Genomic DNA, 25,751 nt, shown 5'->3' on the forward strand with positions numbered 1-25,751 from the left:
AATACTTTTCGGTAATTGAATACCGCTTGCAAAATATGCAGTATATATATATATATATATATATATATATATATATATATATATATATATATACTTCTAAGGACGATTGGTATATTGTAATGTCATGCACTCTTAAAGTTCAATAATAGTAATTTATGTAACTAGACTAGACGGCATTTCGGAAGGCGGTCAGCTGCTATATGCGCCGTAGCATTTTTGGTATGTGACGTCACAAGCTTGTACAGTAGAACCAATCGGAATCAGTCTATAACAAGTACTTCCCGTGTTCGTTTGTTCACGTGTGAGTGTTTCAATACATTGAATAAATAAAACTAACATTTACTGTATGCGTTTAAGATAAATAAATGGAAGAAAAAACTGTAAAAAGACAAGTATTGTACAGGCAGGTGCGCAAAATAGTGTTTGAGGTGTATAATTATTTTAAAAACGTTGAAGAGCAGAACGCTGCCGGCCATCTTGATGCTGGCTGTAATGTTGCCAACGCGCAAGAAACGACTGCAGAAATATGTGGTGTGGGATTGAGAACAGTGCAAAGAATACTGTTAGTGAAGGAAAGGGGGTTTGTTTGGTGTAATGCTTACAGTAATCAACGGCTAAAGTCATTATTGTCTTTTGATAATTTCAATTCTCTCCTGCGCTATTTGTATTGCACTTGCGCGTGAAGTACGATGTGGCAATGTTGTACGCTGCCTTGCTGTCTCTATCTGTCTCTCGACGCAAACGCTAGCAGACTACCACCTTCCGAATTGCCGTCGACTCTAGTGTATAGGACTAATCTTGGCAATTTTCACGAGTGTTTATAGTTAAGATTATACATTGTTACATACAATCTTTTATGCTATTCTAGCATTAAAATATGTAAAATAAAAACTATTATAAACTTACGCAATGTAATGTTATGACGTAGTAGAGACATGAGTACTGGATATGACGTAATATATTGCATGGTTGCTAAGTAACCGTTTGTAAGCCGATGTTATTATGTTGTTGTTTTGAAGTTTTTTCTTACAGAGCATATTCCAAATCTCAGCGCTGAGCAATCTGATGGCATCACAGTGTTCCGAATTTCATAAATGACGTCACTGATGCTCCACTGGTGTCGCACCGGTTCCATCAGCTTGCAGAGGTGGTGGCAATCTCCATCACCCGCCATCAGTGAATCTGATTGGTTCTTATATACGGCGGGAATTAGCAGACGAATGACATCGTGCACTGTTGTGTCATGGCGGTGTGTTCTGCTTTAGTTCTGCTGTATTGTTTGTAATGAGCACAATGTAAAAACAATATGAAGAGTCCACTGCAAGAATGATGGATGTCATTTGGAATACATTTTTCAGGAGAAGCAATTGAAATGCTTAGCGCTCAAAGCTTAACTGTGATTTTCCGATCATTACTGGACAATGACTATCAGCGTTAATGCCATATAACTCTCTATGTACATTCTATATGTCTTAAGTTATGCATTGACAGTCTTGGTTCATTTTCGACAAGAAAGTGACATCCAACATTCTTGCAATGGACTCTTCATATGTTAATGGCTTATGAGCGAACATGTCAACGGACCAGTTATTACTACTGGTTCAAGAAATAAATTGTTTATGCTCTCTTTTCTTTGAACGGATGACAGTACGGAAATTTCGCAAAATCTTGCTAGCGTAGCACAGACAACAACTTGTACAGCCGCCATGACAGCCATCGAACCTTCCAGCAGTTTTATTCCTATTTTGCTGCAGCGTGACGTCATTGTTGTTCACCGGTCCGGTGAGATTCGGAATACGCTGACAGTACGTTGTATAAAATTGTGTTGTGAAGTCGGTAATGACGTCATGGAATACTAGTTGCTAGGTAATCTTTTCTGGCACCAGTGCCAGAATTAGGTCAATTGCGTCATAACAAGCGTGTTTTAATACCAGGATTGCATAAATAATGTTTAGGGCTTTTTATCGAAAACCTTTTCTCATCTGTTATTAAAGAAAAACTTTATTAATTCATGTATTTAGACTAATGCACTGTCTACTTATCTTAAAGCTTTAAAGGATCAAAGGGAAAAGTTTAGAAAAAAATTAACAACATTTATACCTATTAATACCTTCTACTCAATTGAAGAACTGTTTATGCTTGTAAAATGAATTAGTCTATTTACAATGCATTACCAGTACTGGGTGTTTTTTTAACTTTCCAATAATTTAACACGAAAACAACGCGTTTGCGAGAATATAACTTTGAATAAACGTTTCTTCATTTAAAGAGAAAAATATAATGGCACTATTTTTTATTTAGTGGAAGATATCAAGGTCATTTTAAGGTCAACTTAGTTTTCTAAGTGGAAATCTAAAATTTTCTCATCAGATTCTAATTTTACGCAAAAAAAAACAAACACCTCTGTCTCCCTGTGATGCTCCTCTGCAGCCTCCTCAGATCGATGGCATCTGCTCTCAAATCGAACATTATTTATCTTAACACTACTAAGACTATAGTTATTTTTTTCATTAACTAGTAAATGTTATAAATTGCCTAATTGCTTGCATCATTTAATATGTTAGAGTAATTTTTATTATTTTCAACTTGTATTTGTATGTTCAGTTGTTTTTTAAATCATATTCATTCTGTCACTCGTTATTACTGTAGATTAATTGCATTGATGTGTAATTTTTCTTGAAGTTGTATTGTATTTCTGGTGGTGTGAAAGAGAAGGCCTGATGCCCTTAACTCCACCAGAGTAAATAAATAATTAAATAAATAATTCTCCCCTAAACATTAAACTATACAATTCGGGTTGTTCCGCAATTCGCTCTAATTTCCAAATTATAAATGAATTTAAATATTTAAGGATCATAATTGATAAATATCTGAAATAGGAGAAACATATCGACTATGTTTGTAACAAATTACGTAGAATTATATTTTACTTTGTTTAATTACGAAATTACGTACCAATAGATGTACTACGTACACTTTACCTTGTGTTATTTCAGTCTATAACCCAGTATGGAATATTAGGTTAGGATGGTACTATAAAACTAATCTTAATCCACTAAATTTGTTGCAAAGAAGAATAATCAAAATATGTATAAAAACCTATTGATTATCCTACCGAAAAATTGTTTTTAGAATTTAAATTCTTGAAAATACATAAAATTTATATCAATGTACTGTATTATTAAATTTTATACGTAAGTGACCATTTTGTATGTGGAACGTAAACAGTGACGCTGCGATCTTATATTGTTACTCTTACGAGAGAGAAAGACATTGTCTATGACTAGAATAAAAAAGCGATCGTACTGCATAGGTGACGTAACAGCGGTGCGCTGTTTAGTACAAACGACTGCCGTTCCACAAATAGAATGGTCCGGTAATAAAAATCACACATATTTCAGATCATAAAATCACACACACAAAACCAAAGCCATGGACACAATACGTTTGTTTCAATCCAAGTGTTTAACGAGCTCTGCTTTCAATTATAGTAGTAATATCAACCCTACAATTTATAACATCTATTTAACTCAAACAGTTTTTCCAGTTTCAAATTTAAAATATACTATATGTAAATAATTTTTTAGATGTTATCTTATTGTAATTTATGCATGTAACTTTATTATGTGAGCACGAACATCACACTCTTTCGGGGAGTGGTTGAATTTTGTACATTTACTACAATTTATTTGTATTTATTATTAGACTATTACTACTACTACTATTATTATTATTATTATTATTATTATTATTATTATTATTATTATTATTATTATTATTATAGGGCGAATGTTCTATGGACCAAAATACTGCGGGAAACTCTGAAATTGTCCCGTCTATTTATTCTGTTATGGTAGCCCTTCTTATCATACTCGTACATCTACCAGACCCGGATTCCAATCCGTTTAAGGGATTAGGTACAGCTTAAAGCAGTAAATTTTTTGGAAATATTCAACATTTTTTTTTCCTCCATTACTGTATCTTGTACAATAATGAAAATTGGTAGGTGTAAAACACAATCCTTCTGCTATATGAAAAAATATATAGGTATATACGTATGTTTTTTTTTTTTTTTTTCAAAATTCATAACGGTGGTAGTTCACTGTGCAGTGATAAAGTTTTTCCCTCATAACTCATAAACTTGTTAAATTTTTCATGTTCTCTCTCTTTTATTTTATTGCTGAAACTCATGTTTACAATATCATACTCTTTCAACTACATTCCTTAATAAATAATATATACAATTTTTATTTTGTGTTAGAAGAAAATACTGATATTTGACAATTTTTGAAATGAATTTACTGTTTTTCAGAGAATCTATGAAAGGCAGAGAAGTGATCTTGCATGACATTGTAGATATGACATGCATATATACACACACAAAATTTCATCACAGAATGTTGGATAGTTTTTTAGTTATGTCGGAAACGCTTCATCAATGCACAGTGAACTGAAATTTTGAAAAAAAAAAAAAATGTAAATATTTTTTTAATCGTAAAAATATTTTTTCATATAGCAGGAGGATAGTGTTTTACACATACTAATTTTCATTATTGTACAAGATACAGTAATGGAGGAAAAAAATGTTGAAGATTTCCAAAATTTTACTGCTGTAAGCTGTACCTAACCCCTTAAGCGAGATTACTATATACATTTCCGGTCCTTGAAACTATTAAATCGGGAGCAAAATATTGTCTGTTGCTACATAGTGGCGCGAGTTCAAAGTACAAGTATTACGGAAGATTTGAGTAATGATTTGATTGAAACGAAAGCATAGCACACAAACCGATCGCTGGTCTATATCCTGGTAAAGCGACTTATCTCTCTTGGTGGCTAAGCTGGCAGAACGCTGACTTACGACGACCACAGACCCGTATATTGAAAAGTAAAATTTGTATAGCTTGCTTTCCCCAGCGTTTTTTCCTCAACCCACTTCAGAACAAACAGGAAACTTCAAAGGGATTTACCGTTGGATTTATTTCGCAGTTATTCTCATCGTCGTCATACAAAAAAGAGCCAACTTAAAACAAAATTCATTCGTTATATTATCAAAGTTAGAAAGTTTTAATTCAGTTTATGAAAACTCAGTCATATTCCATAAAGTATAGCTTTTATATTACTGAAATATTTGAACAGATGTCATGAATTTTATGGCCGTAACTTCAGTTTACTACAGCATAAATGCATATCAAGTTTAGGCAAGCCTATTGTAACATTAAAAACATTAAAACTGTATATTATTGCAATTTACGAAGTATGAGTGCAGCATGATCATTATATTTTTGAGTTGTATGGCTCTACGATATCATTTCAACATCATACAGTGCTTACACGTTACATGCAGCCTTTATAGGCCTATTTGTCCATAAAATCTATACATCTCTGTCTGTCGTAGCGTGTGATGGAATCTCAGTGTTTATCTTTAAGAAAGAGTATACAGAGAGTCTTTAATTTCAAGGGATTATTCCTTGAGTTATTTAAAACAAAAGAGTTTAATATAATTTTGTTCCTTTGTGCTTCTTTTCTTTTCGAGAAAAAAAAATATTTTATATGAAGCATTTCATAGCGTATTTTTGGAAAGCCATTGAAATTATATCCCAATATGCTCAGTCAGTTTAAGAGAGGAGTGTATTTTGATAATAAATGATTGAACAAATTTTAGTTTTGTCCTTTAAATATGCAGAAATTTGATCCAAAGTATGGAAGTTTCCGTTCCACAAAGTAATTTTAAACCTATCTCCGCTGTAACAACACTATAAAGCTGCCTGTACAGATGCAGCTCGTGTATGTAAAGAATGGGTAAGACAACGAGACCGATTACTACTTTAAAAATTAAAGTGGGAGATAACTAGGCTATTTCTAACTGTATTATATATTATATTATTTATATATTATGGATGGGAATCCGGTGTGGCTTAGTGGATAAAGCGTCAGCATGTAGAGCTGAAAACCCGGGTTCAAATCCCGGTGCCGGAGAGAATTTTTCTCTGTTCCACTCATCTTTCATCATATTTCTAACTGGCTGAAGAAAATGCCCGTAGTACGACAAAAGGAGATTTTTTAAACCATTAATTCATTTGTATAATGTAAAATAAGCTTTTCTTATTTGGCTGTGTTCACCGAACATGTAATTAAAATTAAGTCGAAGAGTTTGAAAACAAAATTGTTTGTACATCAGCATTATAAACAATATTTATCGTTAGTGAAAATCGTGCTTAATATCATAGTCTAGTATATACAGTCACGAAGCTCAATACGTAGGGAATATACATCCATAGGTAGTTGCTAACCACTAGGATCGCTACTATCGCCTCATTACATACAATGTGAAACAGTATCGCCACAGTCTATTGTTCCTAGTACCCTCATCAACTCAAGTTTCGTGACTGTATATACTTGACTGTGTTAATATGCCACATTATCGTAACAGTGCCGTAAAATATTACCATGATAACTAAAACGTCATGAATTCTATTAAGAAGGCATAACTTGTATCATAAAGTTAACATTATGAAATTATTTGCCAGTGCTATAATATTTAATATATCAAATTTTGTCATAGCAACCTCTTTTCTCATAGACCATAATTGCAAATCTGATATTATTTCTTTATTAATATTCTTTTATAATACTGTTGTACAAAAAAATAGTAGTCTATATGAAACCCATGTATAGTTATACTCACTACGTTCGTTTCATAACAATTACTCATGCAATAAACTATTAACATTATAGCCTATACTTGTTTCATAATATTACTATTTTAATTTTATTCGTCACTTTAACGTGAAATATGCATATCGTATTTTTATTTTTTCTTTAGTTTTAATATTTTAAAATTTTGTTTGTATAATGTGAAATATGCGTCATTACTGTTTACGATCTCTAAAATATTAAATTGGAATGGGAGTATAGAAATATTTCTTAATCTTATCCATTTATTTTAAAAGAAGCGTATCTTATTGCCTGTGTTCTCTCAATATTTAATTAAAATTAGGTCACAGAGTTTATTTTAAATTATCCAAGATTTTGTTTAACCTGAAACAAGCAATGTTCATTCTCCGTTATCTAACACAGTTTAAACACAAAAATTAAACTAACAGTTTATCATCATCTGTATTTTTTCTTACGAGTTTAAATTCAATGTACATGGCATGCTGTTCCTCCGAAAGGAAAAATAAAACCTGGGAAGTTTATACTATAACTCAATAGTCCTTAACTTCTTCTGCTGCCCGTATTATTTTTACTTTCAAAATATGCTTTAGAATTATCTGATAAACCAGTTCTATTTTTATTCAAGTATGAAGCGTTGCCTATCTTGATACACTTCAGTGATTAACAGAGAATAGTCTCCATTTTCGACTTATGCATGTGAAGAGTTACGTACTATTAACATAAATGACTGAGCATTGTACGAGTATATTTTAAAGCTGTGGCTCCTAACTTGTGGTCCGCTACTATTTTGAAAGGGTCCGCGGAACCAAGGTATCTTTTCAAACGATATTTTAACTAACTTTAACTTTATCACGTTCACTGATTTTTATCAGCTTGCTGGAAATTTTTTCTCATACCTTGAGACACTGAGTTTAACAAATTGAGATAGCCTGAGGAACTTCTCTTGGCTTGCAAGTCTTGAGTCACTACCCCTTATTTCAGTTTATTTTTCTTTTTAATTCTAAACTTCATAGTCCAACTTTATCTTGTTCACCGTTCAGGACAAGAAAGAAGCAACGATAAAAAAAATTAAAATTGTGGTCTCGCTGAGTTATCAACGGAGAATTCGATCACTTCAACATACGATGATGAAATGTCGTTCTATATCTTTGTAAGTATAAAAACATCTTCATTGACTGACGTTAAAATTAAGAAAATATTATCCTTTTTGCAGTAAAAAAAAACAACTGTATGAAAAATCCTTTCTTGATGACAATAGTTTGCACACCATAAAAGAAAGGATGTTAGAATTTTTAATAATTAACTTCTGATTCGAGCATAAACATCATTTTTCCTACAATGTCTTTGTTGCGTGCACCATCCACATACATCGATGTTTCCAAATAATTACAATACAACATTTAACGCCATTTGCGTCAGCATATTTATGTGAGTTTTCTTGAAAAACAAATATAGAAGTAAACTTAATGTTACAGTAGACTTGCGATTTAAGAGTATCTACAATTGAGACAAACTTCGGGGGGGGGGACAACAACCATCCCAGTGATAATTTTATGTTAAGTACAAAAAAACTGGTTTAATTTTCCACAGCAACATCAACCATCCTACTGATAAAGACCGCTTTCATTTTTCACAGCAATGACATGATATAATTAAAATAATTATGTATTTATGTATTTTCAGATTATATTCAAAAGTCAAAACTGGAATTTAATATCGCTGTCACTTTATTAAGGATATCTAATTCCCTACATTATGCAAATAACTAGAACATGATTACCAGTCTACATTATACGTAACGTTTTGGGAGTCTGCCAATGAGATATGAACTTCAAGAGTTTCGTGATAGTGAAAAGATTGGGCATCGATGTTTTAAGGAATATTTAGTAGGTTATTTTACGACGCTTTATCAACATCTCTGGTTATTTAGCGTCTGAATGAGATGAAGGTGATAATGCCGGTGAAACGAATCCGGGTCCAACACCGAAAGTTACCCAGCATTTGCTCATATTGGGTTGAGGGAAAACCCCGGAAAAAACCTCAACCAGGTAACTTGCCCCGACCGGGAATCGAATCCGGGCCACCTGGTTTCGCGGCCAGACGCTCTAACCGTTACTCCACAGGTGTGGATTTTTTTTAAGGAATAGGCTTATCTTTAGGCTCTCAGCGAAATGTATTAAGTTGCCTAAACTTTAAATAAACACGCACGTACTACTGAAGTTGGAAATAAAATGCTCTCATCTAGCGTATTTGTAAGTTAGGCCGCGCTTATGCTACACTTCAATTACGTATCTTCTAGAAAATAATATATAGGCCTACCGGTAATAATTTGTTGAAACAAATTAATGACTTCAAATTCGTTACCTTATTAACTGAGATTTCAATAAAATGAACCTAGATATATTTCAGTCTTCGAATTATCGGGGACTGCGCTCAGGCGTAGGTTCGATTCCCGCTTTAGCTGATTACCTGGTTGAATTTTTCGGAGGTTTTCACCAACTATAAAGGTAATGTTAGGTAATATATGGCGAATCTTCGGCCCCATATCGCCAAATATCAACTCGCTATCACCAATTTCATCGACAGTGCATAACTTAGTAACTGATACAGAGTCGTTAACTATTCAACTAAAAAAAAAAAACAAGAGTTTGTTACTAAATTCACTAGCGATTTACAATAAAAATTCATTATCATATATAACACTGCAATTAATCAAATTCATTCGCTCATATCCAAAACACAAAGGTGGGTTGATCAGCTGTAGGGGACTGGATAAGTGTAATAAAATTTTTATTAGCCCTAAAAACTTTCCACCGACATAAATAGAATCCTATAAAATCAGAGTGAAACAACATGGATTTTTAAGACAGTAATAATATGCAAGTTAGATGAAAATCTTTTTAAACTTCTGTTATATACTCATTTTCTGTAAAGTTTCCTAAAATGGCATCTTGCACGCCAAAGTGTCCAAATACCCCAAGATACAGACAAATTGGTCAAGCTGAACTGAGTAGATATCTTTCGCGAGTAAAGACATTTTTTTTCAATGAAGAATTATACATATATGATTTACCGGGCAGCATTTAAGACATAAAATTTGGCACGTGATCAATTTCTTGACTTGCATGCGAGTTACAATAGTTTCTCCAGCCACGATCCGTCTTGGCTGCAATGTGTCCTCTGTCTTAATCTGACAATGACCTTGGTAATAAGTTTCGAGGTCTACTGGCATCAGTATTCTCTTCCGCAAGTAATGACGTTCTTTACAAGGTATGGCGTACGAGAGTAAGTTATTACCAAAACCCCTACGGGAGCTGAGTGGCCAGACCTTCAGCTTATCACGCAGGCGATCCGGGTTCGAGTCCCGATCAGGCTCAGGATTTTTCAGTGACACTTGTAGTGGACAAGGTCGCAGTGCAGTGCCCCCATCCCGAAATCTCATTCCATTCACACTAGGCCTACTAGATTATTTAACGTCGTCAATCGAATTGGTGATAGCGAGATGGCATTTGGCGAGACGAGGCCCAGGATTCGTCGAAAAAACATCCAACCAGGTAGGAACCGAACCTACATTCGAGCGCAGGCAAACGCGCAATCCACTCGAGCTACGCTGGTGACTGTAGTGGTGGTGGTGATGATATAATAGTGTTGATGGTAGTACTTGTGACAGTGGTTGTGCTAATGGTTGTGGTGATGGTTGTTGAAGCGGTGTTTATAATAATAATAATAATAATAATAATTATTATTATTATTATTATTATTATTATTATTATTAATAGTATTAGTGACTATTACACTTTTACTGCGTCATACTACTTCTGACCAATAAAACGGTACGAAAGGACGTGTTTTAGCCTATCATGGATGTTTGTCGCTACAGTTTTATCTCTTCCCTAGCATTTTTTTTGTTTTTATCCCTTCCCCACCATTTCTTTCTTTGTTTGCCAACATTTCAAACCGCGAATTCTTTACGATACTATAAAACATGCTTTGCGATCGTCATATGTTTCCCGCATAGATAGTCAACTGAAAATGGCGGCTCCGTTCAAACGTTTTGGTGAAGCTAAGATTAGTGAAATAGAATTTCAGTACGACATTTAAAACCTATTTTATTGTATTAGAGTAGGCCTACTTCATTTCTTCTAATCTTTATATAATTTCTTCTGTTTTTATCACCTCGCTACCTTTTGTTTCTTTGTTTGCCAACATTTCAAACTGCAAACTTTTTTATCGTACTATAAAACATGCTTTGCGATCGTCATATGTTTCCTGCAGAGATAGTCAACTGAAAATTGCGACTCCGTTCAAACGTTTTGGTGGTGAAATAGAATTTCAGTAAATCAATTAAAACTTATTTTATTGTATTAGAGTAGGCCTACTTCATTTCTTCTAATCTTTATATAATTTCTTCTGTTTTTATCACCTCGCTACCTTTTGTTTCTTTGTTTGCCAACATTTCAAACTGCAAACTTTTTTACCGTACTATAAAACATGCTTTGCGATCGTCATTTGTTTACGGCATAGATAATCAACTGAAAATGACGGCTACGTTCAAACGTTTTGGTGAAGCTAACATTAGTAAAATAGAATTTTAATAAGTAAATTAATATTTTATTGCATTGGAGTACTTTATTTCTTCTAATATTTATATATTTTCTTCTAATCGTGTAATAGTCAATTAAATCCCACTCGAGTTTTGATTTTCTCCAGATAAATCAAAACTCTAGTGAGATTACTGTTGATAATGATATTGATAATGATGACGATGATAGTGACGTTGGTTATTATAGTGGTGATGGCGATAGTAGTAGCAGAAGAGTAGTGGTAGTGATTATGAAAGTGGTTATGATGGTAGTTGTAGTTTTGGCGGTTGTAATGGTAATGATTATGATTAAGGTGGTGATAATGGCTATGGTAGCTTCAGTAGGTGGTGACATTTATGGTAATGAAAATGCTAAATCCTGGACATATGAATACAAAGCACGATTCTGTGCAGAAGCCGACATGTTCTTTTGTGTCATTCTTGCTCTGGCACTGCTGAAACGTAATAATGGGGTCACAGCTCTTAAGCGAGCCCTCGGGCTCTATAGAAGCGCTTTTAAAATAAACTTGACAAAATGTTTATATTTGTTTTATGCAGGACTGAAGCTTGTGACAGACCTGCTAAACCAACACATAATTATCCAGTATTTACAACTGCGTTTTTAATATGTCGGTATATGGCGTCGAAACAGAAAATTCATTATTACAGCATTAAATTTGTACAGATTACATAGACATAGAGCATTGTTCAGAACATGTATGAAGTAACGCAACGCATTTAGCTGCAAGCGTTATTCTCGTACATTTAACAAAAATCAACTCCATGCTTTTCGCATTCAACATTCTGACATACGAACTGACATAAAGGCTCTTCGGTCATGTTGAATATCTGAGAGAAGCAACTTGAGCCTTAATCACATTTCATCATTACTTGAACGGATTCAATACTACCTTCACATATTGGAGACGAGAATTCAAATCGTGGCGAATTCAAGTAAAGTTTGTGGTACGGCTGGCGCCAGCGTTTTTGGCATGTGTCCTAGAGTATAATGCCCAGTTTGTGAGCATGTTGCTAGTACAGCTGAAAATGGTACCACTTCCTATACACGTCACATCAGCCATTTGCCAAACACAGTTGTCAGACTTACTGCGGCAAAGGTAAAACACTTGTACTTAACGTTCACATTATTTATTTCACACGCCAAAAACGGTGACTGAAGTGAAATATGTTTCCTCAGAGTAATCTGATTCTGTTTGCCCATTAATTGTAAATTAAAGGAAATTGCTATTTTTTTTTCAGAAAAGAGAAAAAGGGAATTCTTATTTCTTTCTATAACACGGGGATATTACAGTCCGGAATTATGCATAAAATTGATATCATAAAATTGCATATCAATCAGAACGTAATACTACCATACTATTGAAGTCCTACACAAACTTGCCTTATAATCGGTGTAGTTAGCAACCTGGACTTACTGCATTGTAAAACATTTTACCAAAAGTTACTATTCAAGATTTTCTCACGACGAACAATTTACTAATCAAATAACAATGGAATGCATGAAATTGATGCTGACAACTGACTCTTCAAGTATGGCATGGTAAAGAACACAGCCTATTTTACTTCACACCAGACGGAATGAATGTGATAATAAATAAAATATTTCTGATTTTATTGGGCAAACTGCTTGTAGATTTCCGATTCCATATTCATTCATTCATAGTGTTCTGCCCAAGGGCAGGTCTTTCACTGCAAACCCAGCATTCTCTAGTCTACTATTTTCTGCCTTCCTCTTCGTCTCCTCATATGATCCATTTATCTTAATGTCTCTATCATCTGACAACTTCTTCTGTCCAGAAATTTACTCCCGTTCACATTTCTTCCAGTGCACTCTTCAGTAGGCAGTTTCTTCTCAGCCAGTGACCCAGCTTTTTCTTTTTCTGATCAGTTTCAGCATTATTCTTTCTTCACCCACTCTTTCCAACAAGCTTCGTTTGTTATTCTCTCTGTCCATTTCACATGCTCTATTTTTTCCATATCCACATTTCAAGTGCTTCTAATCACTTCTCTTCACTTCGTCGTAATGTCCATGTTTCTGCTCCCGTACAGTGCTCACTCCACATAAAGCATTTCACTAGTCTCTTTCTTAGTCTTTTTTCTAAATGTCCGCAGAAGATGCTCCTTTTTTTATTGAAAGCTTCCTTTGTCATTGCTATCCTCTTTTTGACTTCCTGGTAGCAGCTCCAATCATATTATAATCTCTTTCTATCATATTATCAACTCATCGGTTCCGAATGACATTTATAAATTAATGTTTTGGTTAAAAGAACAAAATGTTTTAAACAAAATGTTTTACCTTACTTAATCTAATAAGAAATCATTTTAAAGAAATCTGTGTGGAATGAATTGTGAAAGGTTGGTAGGAAAGGACATTAGGAGAAGTAGTCACAATAAAGCATTCCGACAGAACTTGTGTGGGTATTATGGGCAGTGCTGCTGAAGGCAACCTGCAGTACAAATGCCACTCGATCCATTTCTTAAACAACTAATTTAACAGACTACTTCATGAAAGTTGCTAGAAAGGTCTCACAACTTGTCAAACGAAAAATACGATATTGTTTAACCCTACAACAGCATACAATATTGCTACGTACAAATATAGTCCACATGAATACATTACATTACATTACATTACATTACATTATACAATACTGCTTCGTACAAATATAGTCCACATGCATACATTACGTCATTACATTATACAATACTATTACGTACAAATATAGGCCACATGCATACACTACACTACACTATACTACCATACTATACATACATACACCGGCTCTGCTAGATGGAAGTAATTACTCAAGTAATTTCAACCAAAATGTAACAGTATCACTATAAAAACTAACAAATGCGAAGGGAATCAGTCCCGCGCCGTGGTGTCGTGGTCTAAGGCATCCTGCCTGGAACTCGTGTTACGGAATGCGCGCTGGTTCGAGTCCTCATGGTGGAAGTAATTTTCTCATGAAACTTCGGCCTGCGTATGGGGCCAGTGCCCACACAGCATCGTGATGCACTTGGGGAGCAGCGAAATTAGGTTACGAAAGCTAGCTATAACGGCTGGGGGGATCATCACGCTAACCACAAGAAACCTTCATTCTGGTTGAATGATCGCCCACCTCTGCTTTGGCTTGTGGACGTGAGGCCAGTAGCCGAGTGGTCGGTCTGGGTTCTTAAAGGGCTGTAAAGTCATGGATTATTATGATTATGATGATGATTATTAGTATTATTATTATTATTATTATTATCATGTGTGTATCGAATGCCTACCCGCTTCACTTGCGTGATTCGGGTTCCGTATATTGCGGATAGATGACAGTACTGTGAAATATTTTCAATTTGTACACCACTTCGGCGAGCCACGCTGTACATGATGTATATCTGTGAAGAGTTATGTCGTGTACTAGGGTGAGTGTATGGGTAAGTGTTCGTATATGTGTAGTGTAGGGAATGTGTGTGAGGATGACGATGAAAGTGGGGAAGCGAGAAGGGGAAACCCGGTGCCGGTAGTAGCCTAATCCTGTCGAATAGCACCAAGGGGTCCGCCAGGCTTAACATCCCCATCCGACAGACGAATCACTATCAACAGTGACATATGCCTTCTCTTCATATGCACTGCAGAGAGATTTGGGATTTAACTCAGGAATATTGGTGTATAATTTAGTGATTAGAAGTTCTGCACCGCCATTCTCTCCTAGTGCTGAGGTATAAATTTTACATGAAAATTTCTGACCCCCGCCGGGAACCGAACCCGGGCCGGCTAATCTAGAGGCAGATGTGCTACCACAGAGCTAACTCTATTATTATTATTATTATTATTATTATTATTATTATTATTATTATTATAGTAAATCAATGTAAAATAATAACAACATTCAGAATAACCTATAGTACTTTTATTACGCCCCTAGGCCAAAGTCTAAAGGCTCATTCACAATGAAAATTAAACATAACGAAAGCGTTAACTTAAGAATATAAACATTACGGTAAAATCAAGAAGTCATACCATCATTCACGATGGGAACATAAACATAACAGCAAACATACTTGGTAACCATGGAAACATAACAATGACGCCATTTCCTCATATTCTGTCGTATACTTTAGCGCTCCACGATTGTGTTCTGTTTGCAAATCACGTAAGCATAAGCATGAAAGTTTGGAGTTTGCAAACTTTCATTTAAACGTTTTACGGTAATGTCAATGCTTATGTGAATCATTGTGAATGATCCCATTTGGTAGCCTGGGCGCAAACTTCTGTGTTTATGTTACGGTTATGTTTAATTTTCACTGTGAATGGGCCTTAATTTCATCAAGTTTATCATTTCATTTTCTTCCAACGCGCTAGCATTGAGCCACAGACACGCTGGTAAATGATATGACCATTATTGAATAAGAATAGCAGGAAACATAATTTTCCAAATGAAACCTACCTCACAACTACTTTTTCCGTGGTACATCTAACGGGACCCGCCGAGAACGGACAGGAAAACACGCAACTTTGTCCTAAAGTTTGTTTCCTTCAATTAATTATTATACTAGAGAATTTAACAGTAATTGAATAGGAAATGAAAATGGTTATAAGCAGCACGTCAACTGAGCACGGCGCTATGAAATAACTGTTATGAAGCTGCTAATAAAGTGCAGGCATGCAGACAGGACCCTGGAGTGCTGTGAGCTTTGTGACCTGCACGCTTTGTGCATGTGTTTGACAACTCAGTTGCCAGCAGTTTTTGCTCCGCTCCAGCGTTGTCAATTTGCATGTGTCGATTGTGATAGCATTACGTGTGTGCATCCCCACCCACCAACATGTTTTTAGTCATAATGGTAACTACATGCATAGTTCGATATCCACAGCGTATATGTATTGCGATTTATGAGATCTGTCATCTCCTTTTTCGCGGCGTTTCATATCTTTCGTTGCTAAGTCAAGGCAATAGGCCTATTGTCATCTTTTTTCCTGTCATTCGACATATTTTTACCAATTTTACTGCATCTTTACTTCCTATTACTCAGTTTTATACCGCGACTTTAACATTCTGTGAATTCGGCCTTATCAAGGGCACGATTCAATCCTCAGCCTTAACAATAGTGGTATTGTACTTCTGAATTCTGATGGACATAAAGAATGAGGTCTTTTACTCGTGATTCTTCTGTTTCCTCTCAATTATACATGGTTCATTTCTTGCTCAGGATAGGGATCGATGACACGCTTGTGTGGGAGCGGCAATGAACCTCCGGGTTCCTTAAAAGGCATTTGTAAGTAAGTAAGCGCAACTACCTTCTTCAACGTTGACCTTTATGTTTATATAATATACTCATATATTATATGTTTGTATATATTTATTATATTTTATATGATAACAGAAAGGGTTTGGAATTGAACGGGTTACATCACCTTCTTGTCTATGCGGATGACGTGAATATGTTAGGAGAAAATCCACAAACGATTAGGAAAAACACTGACATTTTACTGAAGCAAGTAAAGAGATAGGGTTGGAAGTGAATTCCGAAAAGACAAAGTATACGATTATGACCAGAATATCATACGAAGTGGAAATATAAAAATTAGAGATTTATACTTCGAAGAGGTGGAAAAATTCAAATAACTTATCTTGGAGCAACAGTAACAAATGAAGAGTCCACTGCAAGAATGATGGATGTCATTTGGAATACATTTTGCAGGAGAAGCAATTGAAAGTTTGAAATGCTTAGCGCTCAAAGCTTAATTGTGATTTTCCGATCTTTACTGGACAATGACTCTCAGTGTTAATGTCATATAACTCTCTGTGTACATTCTATATGTCTTAAGCTATGCTTTCACAGTCTTTGTTCATTTTCGACAAGAAAGTGACATCCATCATTCTTGCAGTGGACTCTTCAAATATAAATGACACTCGGAAGAAAATTAAACCCAGAATAAATGTGGGAAATGCCTGTTATTGTTCGACTGAGAAGCTTTTGTCATCTAGTCTGCTGTCAAAATATCTGAAAGTTAGAATTTATAAAACAGTTATATTACCAGGTTGTTCTATTTGGTTGTGAAACTTGGACTCTCACTTTGAGAGAGGAACAGAGATTAAGGATGTTTGAGAATAAGGTTCTTAGGAAAATATCTGGGACTAAGAAGTATGAAGTTACAGGAAAATAGAGAAAGTTATACAACGCAGAACTGCACGCATTGTATTATTCACCTGACATAATTAGGAACATTAAATCCAGACGTTTGAGATAGGCAGGGCATGTAGCAAGTATGGACAAATCCAGAAATGTATATAGAGTGTTAATTGGGAAGCCGCAAGGGAAAAAAACCTTTAGGGAGGCCGAGACGTAGATGGGAGGATAATATTGAAATGGATTTGAGGGAGGTGGGAAATGATGATAGAGACTAGATTAATCTTGCACAGGTTAAGGAGCGATGGCGGGCTTATGTGAGAGGGGCACTGAACCTGCTGGTTCCTTAAAAGCCATAAGAAAGTAAGTAAGTATTATATTTTATATAATATATATTATTATAATATAGAATTATATAGACCTATATTTCAATGATTTTAGCTGTGTAGGTATGGATTTACTACATCGAAATTGGTGACAGACGTTAATTTTCATCAACGCTTGAAAGACAAACTCCCAGGGATGCCACAAGATAACTCGTATATACTCACATACACACGCGCATGCATGGATATATTCACATACTGTACATACATACATACATACTTACATACATACATACATACATACATACATACATACATACATACATACATACATACATACATACATACATACATACATACACACATACAATACAATACAATACATTATACTAGAAGGAGAGTTCGGGTTTATGGAGTAAATATCCTCATTAGAGAAAAAAGTTGGTGACCTCGAAACTTGACGTTTAAAAACCGAACTTGAAATAATAAAACAAAATCCATGGCCACAAGAGCAATTGTGACGTCAGAGTGAGCTTGGAGTGACGCATTGAGAGGACCACTTGACGCTGTATCCCCATGAGCGGCTTTATTAACTCGGCGATTATTTGCAACGCACATCGAACGTGTCAAACCCCCACTCAGTCCTAACGCTTTTGGGTGTCCTGTGTTATTTTAGTAGAAGTTGAAGATCCACAATTCTGACACTAATCGTCATAGTAGTAGGCGACAATTACAATTCATTTGCTGTTCATCAGTTAGGTGGATGGCTTCAGGCAGCCTTACATTCCGGATCAATTCACTAACTTATTTTGTGAACAAAGCGGTTGTAATACAAGTTGTTTCTACTTCGATTTACACCGACATTTTAATTTCAACACAGCTTCTCTTTCGCTCTGGTAACCATATGCCCAGGGAATTCTCTCGCTCCTGTATACTTACTGATACAACATCTTCAATAGCGCTAGCGCACGGAAAGAAATTGAAGTTCGATTTTTTTACATTATTATTATTATTGTTATTATTATTATTATTATTATTATTATTATTGTTATCAACATCATCATACGCTAACGATAATATTTCAGTATCACAATATTAAATAATTAAATAAAATATGAATAATAATGATGTCTCACACATAAATCTATACTGAATAATTATCAACAGTAATCTCACTAGAGGTTTTGATTTATCTAGAGAAAATCAAAACTCGAGTGGGATTTAATTGACTATTACACGATTAGAAGAAAGTATATAAAGATTAGAAGTAACAAAGTACTCCAATACAATAAAATATTAATTGGCTTATGAAAATACAACTGTCTTCAAATGTATCAACTATCGAACCTGACGATGTCATATCCAGGCCTTGTACACTGGTTTCTGACAAATAAGTATTATTATTATTATTATTATTATTATTATTATTATTATTGTACCATCTCAACATTACGCTAGATGGCAGTAGTGTTTTATGGTTATGTTTTCTTGTTACCGGTATCAGTTGTGCCAACTATGGAATCATCATTGAACTCTGTGGACTGTTACTAGTCAAGAAGGCATTGTTGATTCAGTTTCATTTTTATTAAAATGCAACATTCCACTTCAATTATCCGAATCCCAGTAATCAACGTCACTTGACAGATGATTTTCAATAAATCTTAATATTAAACAATCTCTGATACGTGACTATCCATAATATCATATAGCAGAAGCTATAACATAACCTAACTAATATACTGTACACAAGTGTTAGAAAAGTTTTAATTAACGACGATGACATAAAAAATAAACATGAATAATTTTAAAAGGAATAATTATTGAATATACAATTTTCAAATGTGAATGTGGTTGGTGGTTCAATTGATGTTATATTGGACGTGTGCGTAATAGAAGTGAATTCGTTGATTTAGGCCTACATGGTGTATTCAACTTATTCAGGATTTCCGAATGAATAATTTTAAAAGGAATAATTATTGAATGTACAATTTTCAAATTTGAATGTGGTTGGTGGTTCAATTGATGTTATATTGGACGTGTGCGTAATAGAAGTGGAACTCGTTGATTTAGGCCTACATGGTGTATTCATCTTATTCAGGATTTCCGAATGGTGCTCTTCATTTATTTGTAAATCGGATTTCAGAAGATGCATAGGTATGATCAGTGATTTTTATTAATTCTTGTTCTTGAATGCCATTGCGAGTCATATTTGAAACTGCTGTGCATCGACTGGAGTGATTTGTAATTTTATATATATTTTTTTTGACGTCCAGACCAGCGCAGTTTCAAATGTTGGCAAACAAAGAAACAAATGCTAGGGACGCGATAAAATTAAACAAATGCTAGGGACGCGATAAAATTGTGCGATAAGCAGCCATGATTGGTTGAAATACGTCCTTTCGTACCGTTTTATTGGTCAAAAGTAGTATGACGTAGTAAGAGTGTAATAGTCAGTCAAATTCAGTTATGAAACGATAAAAAGAGATCATTAGAACAAAATGATGGATAAATAGGACGTAGGCTTTATGGAATTATGTATAACGCAGAGAGGAGCAGTAAAATAAGACTAGAAAGAGGAAAATATGATGAAAAAAGGAAATTTCTAAGGATACTAAAAAGATAAGAAATTCAAAGAGAAATGAAGAAGAACACAAGGAAAAGAAATGGAGGAAAGAAGATGGAAAAACAGAAAAAACGACGAAAGGAAAAAGATGTACAACAAAATAAAAATAATAAGGGAAAGAAAGGAAATAAAAAGAAGGAAATTATGATTATGAAAATAAAGAGTGTTAAGAAAAAAGTATCCAGTATTTTAGGAGGTGATAGTATGCATCAAAACAAGAAAATAATGTCTAATAAACATGGGTCCTACAACACACACTTCCTGAGATCTGAACACTTGTTCATAGGAGGTGTTCAATGTGGCGTCCATTCATGGAAATGCATTTCTCTGCCCTACAATACAGCAGACTACCAGATAATCATACCGTAGTTGACACCCTTCGCAGGGAATAATGATACGTCGCAAGGAATACTGAAAAAAAAGTCTGGTTGAGGATATGAGCGGGGTTCAGCAGAGATGATATTGTGAATATTCGCAATCAGCATGTGTGGGCTGATGAAAATCTCCCTGGAGTTGAAGAAACAAAGCATCAGCACCGATTCTCAATCTACTTATAGGCAGGCGTTCTTGGTGATAGATTAATAGGACCATACGTGCTACCACAGAAATTAACTGGATATCGTTATCAGGACTTTCTTATTAACGTATTAAAACAAATTTCAAAGAGTGCATGATTCCTTACGCCGAAGGACAGAGGAATGCATTGTCATGAATGGACATCAGATTGAGCACCTCCTATGAACAAGTGTTCAGATCTCAGAAAGTAGCTATGTGTTGTAGACCCCATGTTTATTAGACATTATTTTCTTGTTTTGATGCATACCATCACCTCCTAAAATATTGGATACTTTTTTAACCCATAAGAAAGGTAGGTATGGAAGAAAAGAAAAGGGAACTGAAGATAGAGGAGAGAAATAAAAACACAACAGAAAGAATAATAGGGACTAAAACAGAACAAAAGGGGATGAAAAGTATACGACTGGATGAAAAGACGAGTAGACTATGTAAATAGAAAAGAAGATGCAAATAAAGAGAGTAAAAAGTTGAAAATAGGATGAAAAAATAAGATAGTGAAGAGAAGAAAAAAGATGTAATGAATAAGAGGAAGGAAAGAGGAAAAGAATTAGGACAGAAGGAAAAATAATGAAAGAAAAGCGAACAAAATAATTATATGAAAATAAAAAGAAAGAAATAAAGAAAAGAAAGAATTGGTGACAAAAGGAAAATAAAATATAACATTTATAAAGAATAATAAAATGAAAATAGAAATAATAGAGAAGTAGAAGAAGATAAGAGGAAGGAAGAGAATTGGGAAAGATCACAAGAAAGAGAATGAAGAGAGAAGCATTCAAGAAAGTAAAAAGGGGTTAAGTAGACGAAAGGAAGGAAAAGGGACAATGAAAGATGGAGACGACCAAAAGAAGTTCAGAGAGAAGAAAATTAATGCGTTAAACATATCAATATATTTTGCATATCACTGCTAAATACCTCGATATTCACAACATGTGACCCATTGTAATTACAGCAAATAACCCCCCAGAGAATATTGTATAATATACTAATGAATTTTGCATTTTAATATATTACATCAATGCTTGACAAGCATACCTGCACAATTAGTTGATCAATATTTATAAACGTATGGGTTGCCACAGACGACTGCACCTGAATATTAGGCAGCCCGGTGTGTCCCCATCAAGCGCATCATCCGGCTTAATGCTTATAATCAGTCACTCATTAAAGCCAGGCATGTAATGGACACTGATAATTATGTGTGTTCATTAGTCTCGAAAAACATGAGCGACCTTGAATTGGATTGTCTATCCACCCATCACTCCCACTCTTTACTCTCAATCTGTCAATTTCAGTACATAGACTATTAGCAATTCATTTATCCATCCCTTGATTTAATCTAATCCTCCACTGTGGCTCTAGTGTTAGTGTTTCCCGCTACAATCTATCGAGTCTGGGTTCAATTCCCGGCAGGGGAGAAGATATTAATCTCTCTTCGACTGCGACTGTAGAGTGGAAGAGTTCGGATTCAATTCCAGGAGGAGGCGGAAATTTCAACTCGCCACGACTTCCGGAATACTTGCGGGGTGTTCACTCAAGACTCCTATAAAATGACGCGTCATGTTTTCCTGCACGTTTGGGGTAGAAGGCGGATGGAGTGTGGGACTGGTAATGTACCCAACATCCCCATGTTACTGGTTCTTAATTTACAATTATTACTTTCTCGTTAGAAAAGAAACTGCGATGCTGCAAAAAATTTCTTTCAGATTTCCGAAATGTACACAGTGAATAAGCCTATTGCTTATTTTCTTTATGCTTCCTGAATATGAGTTTTACTCTTTCAGGGATGTACTAGAAGAGCGTTTCTCAAACTTTTTTGAAGTGGGGACCACTTTTTAAAGTCAGAACAGTTCCTCGGACCACCTTACTTTTGTTCCCTTCGAAAGCAAATTTATAATTTTCATAGCATATTTCAATACCAGTACACTTATATTTTTAAATTGAATTAAGGTTCGGTACTTTGGTCCTCTGTTATGAATTCGGGTGGTCCCTGGCTGGGTGACAGGCGCGACGCCAAATGTGCAGGGGAAAGATGCGAGAAACACCATGTGTATAGTGCTTTAAATCCCTCTTTTGCTGCTGAGAGTAGAGTGAGAAGTCGATAGACGGGTAGGGTAATAAATTTCATAAAATGGAGAAAAAGTTAAATTCGATTGGCATGTGTCATTTCCAAACCCTGCGATTTTAAGCTATGGTGTGGTACGCAGTTCGATAGAATTTTATTTTTTCTTCTCTCTTTTTTGAAGGACCACAAGGGCAGACCTCGAGGACCACAGGTGGTCCGCGGACCATAGTTTGAGAAACGCTGTACTAGAACATGAAATCTTCTTCATGTCTATGTGTTTCTTGTTAGCAATAAATTTATCATTTATCATTCCACTTATGTTTTAAAATGACGTACTTTATATACTTTCATTCTCTAATTAAATTTGGATTAGTATTTTTGGACAACTCATCTGAAAATAAACATAGGCTATTTTTGTTTTACCAAGAATGCCCTAAGACACCGCCTGCTCGAACTCATCCATGCATCCGATGACTGCTTATACTGCCTGCTCACTCAATGGTCAAATATGTAAAATGAATAGCAAAAAATTGTCGCTAGATGACAGCTCCTTTCGGCCAGTGAAGTTGCTTGTGGATATAGGTCATATGTTTTATGTTTGTAGTACGGTATGTGAATAAAATATTACTTCGTTTCGCGACTCTAATAGCTTCTTCTTCCTCTTCGTCAATCCATTATATTCTTTGCTCTAGAAAGAACAAAAAAACCGGAAAACTGTTTCTGTTTGAAACTACCTTAAATCACGAATTTATCCAGAAGCGTTTCTGACACATATTTCTAGTGGTTATTATTCCTAACACACTTCAATATGTCACACTGGCATAAAACAGATCGAACTTTTTCATAGTTTGGAGCAGACATACGGATGAAAATAGTACATTTGGTGCTCCCATCTACCATTTCAGCAAACGCATTGTTAGAATGGTCTTATGAGAAGGCAGTATAAGCAGCATCAGAAGCGTTCAAGCAAGCGGTCTTCTGAGAATAATGACGAGTGTGCATAAAAGGACATCATGTAAAAATATTTTCCAAAATATAGAAATACTGAATTTAACTTACAAGGACATTCTTCCCCTGATCGTGTTTTATGTTTTAAAAACCAAGATACGTTTATTATTAATCAAAACATTTATAATTTTAATACAACATACAAATCAGATCTCCACGTAAACTCTGTTAATCTCAACTTTTATATAAAAAAGGAGCTCACTATTCATGTGTTACGGCCTTCAATGCACTACTTGACTTTAAGATTTTGAAAGTCTAAGGCTCAGTTGTACGATCGCGGAATAAATCCTGGAATAGTCCAACTATAGAATAAATGGAGAATCGTGTTGTAAGACGTTCGTTTATTCCAAGACTATTTATTCTATAGAGTTATCAGAATTCGAACAGAGATTGGCAATATTTTAGAAGGTGTTTTGTTTGTGAAGTGCGTTCACAGTACCAATAATTTTTTGAACATAATATTATCACTGGGCCTATTATGTCAAATTATCGAATGTATGACTCTCCTAAAAATATGGCAATTTCGTTAAAAGTTAATGGATCCTTTGAAATCAAAAACACAAAGGCACTTTTTTCAACAATCATCATACGATTTTCTTCGTAATTTATTTATTACGCATAATAAACCGAAAAATGGAACTGATCACTTTGTATCGGTGAAAAAATGTTCTGAATGTGAATAACAATTTATTATAGTCAGAATTGTTTATACCTTTCGTTGCGAACTTCTTAACTTCTCAGACGTCATAGACTACGCAGCATAGCAGGTACAGCAGAGAACAGGGAGTGAGGGTTCACCGCCCATTCATTCATTAAGCGTGGGTTAAGCACTGAAGTGAGGTCTTAATAATTTAGAGTTAAAAGCAAGGAGTCTCCACACACCACTAATATCGGGTAACATTTGTATCAGTTTTAATATTTATATGTGTATCTTTTTTTTCATCCTCATTACAGGCCATGGAGGCCCACAGGTTGGCGAGAGGTTAAGGCTCCCACCTGTACAGACAGTCGGAATTAATGACAGTAGAGATATCAGTCCTACGTGCCGGTCGCCTTTACCCCAAAGAAATAACCTTAGTATTCATTTCAATTATATTGCTAAGTAAATTCCAGTACCAAAGTGCGGCCGGAAGGATTACATCAATTGAGAAAATCCATAATCCCATCGGAAATAGAACCCGCGACCTTCGGCCCTATATGTGTAAATAGAAAAATAATATCAGAAGTGTTTTCAATATAATAATTATTACAGCTATTATGCAAATTTGTGAAAAAATAACTACAAACTTCTACTTAAGCCGTAACATTTACATATAAATCAATTAATACGACAATTTTCAGTTTAGGCTTATGGACTGATAATTCATAATTCATTTTTTTTTCTTTTATGCAATGCAGAAAACTAAAGTTATTCTTTTCCATTATTTAACGACGTCACTAGACTCTTGAAATTCTAAGAAATGACGCCCTTAGGACTACCAAAGTCTCTACCTTCATATGCATAAAAAATGATGTTGCATAAGCTCATAGTTAATTGCTCTCAGAAACCGATATGAGAAACAAGATCTTAGGAGAAAGCTTTGAATTTGCACATTAGGTAAGAAGGAAGAAAGTTTGCAGGCTATATAGATTCATTTTATATTTCTTAAAAATATCAGTATTGCATAAAACTTGCACATTACATAACAAACATCCAACTTAATTAAATTTGCGCTGGAGGTGGTGTACCTTCTTATTATATTCGAATCTTGCTTACGCCAC

General features: G+C 34.9%; 1 protein-coding gene across 1 annotated transcript in view; it reads right to left on the reverse strand.

Annotated features, from left to right (window-relative positions):
* LOC138693431 (uncharacterized) overlaps positions 1 to 25,751 on the reverse strand; it is a 106,577-nt gene that overhangs the window by 28,646 nt on the left and 52,180 nt on the right. The window lies entirely within an intron of this gene.

This window comes from Periplaneta americana, chromosome 17 (assembly GCF_040183065.1).
Source record: "Periplaneta americana isolate PAMFEO1 chromosome 17, P.americana_PAMFEO1_priV1, whole genome shotgun sequence".
Classification (NCBI taxonomy): Eukaryota; Metazoa; Arthropoda; class Insecta; order Blattodea; family Blattidae; genus Periplaneta; species Periplaneta americana.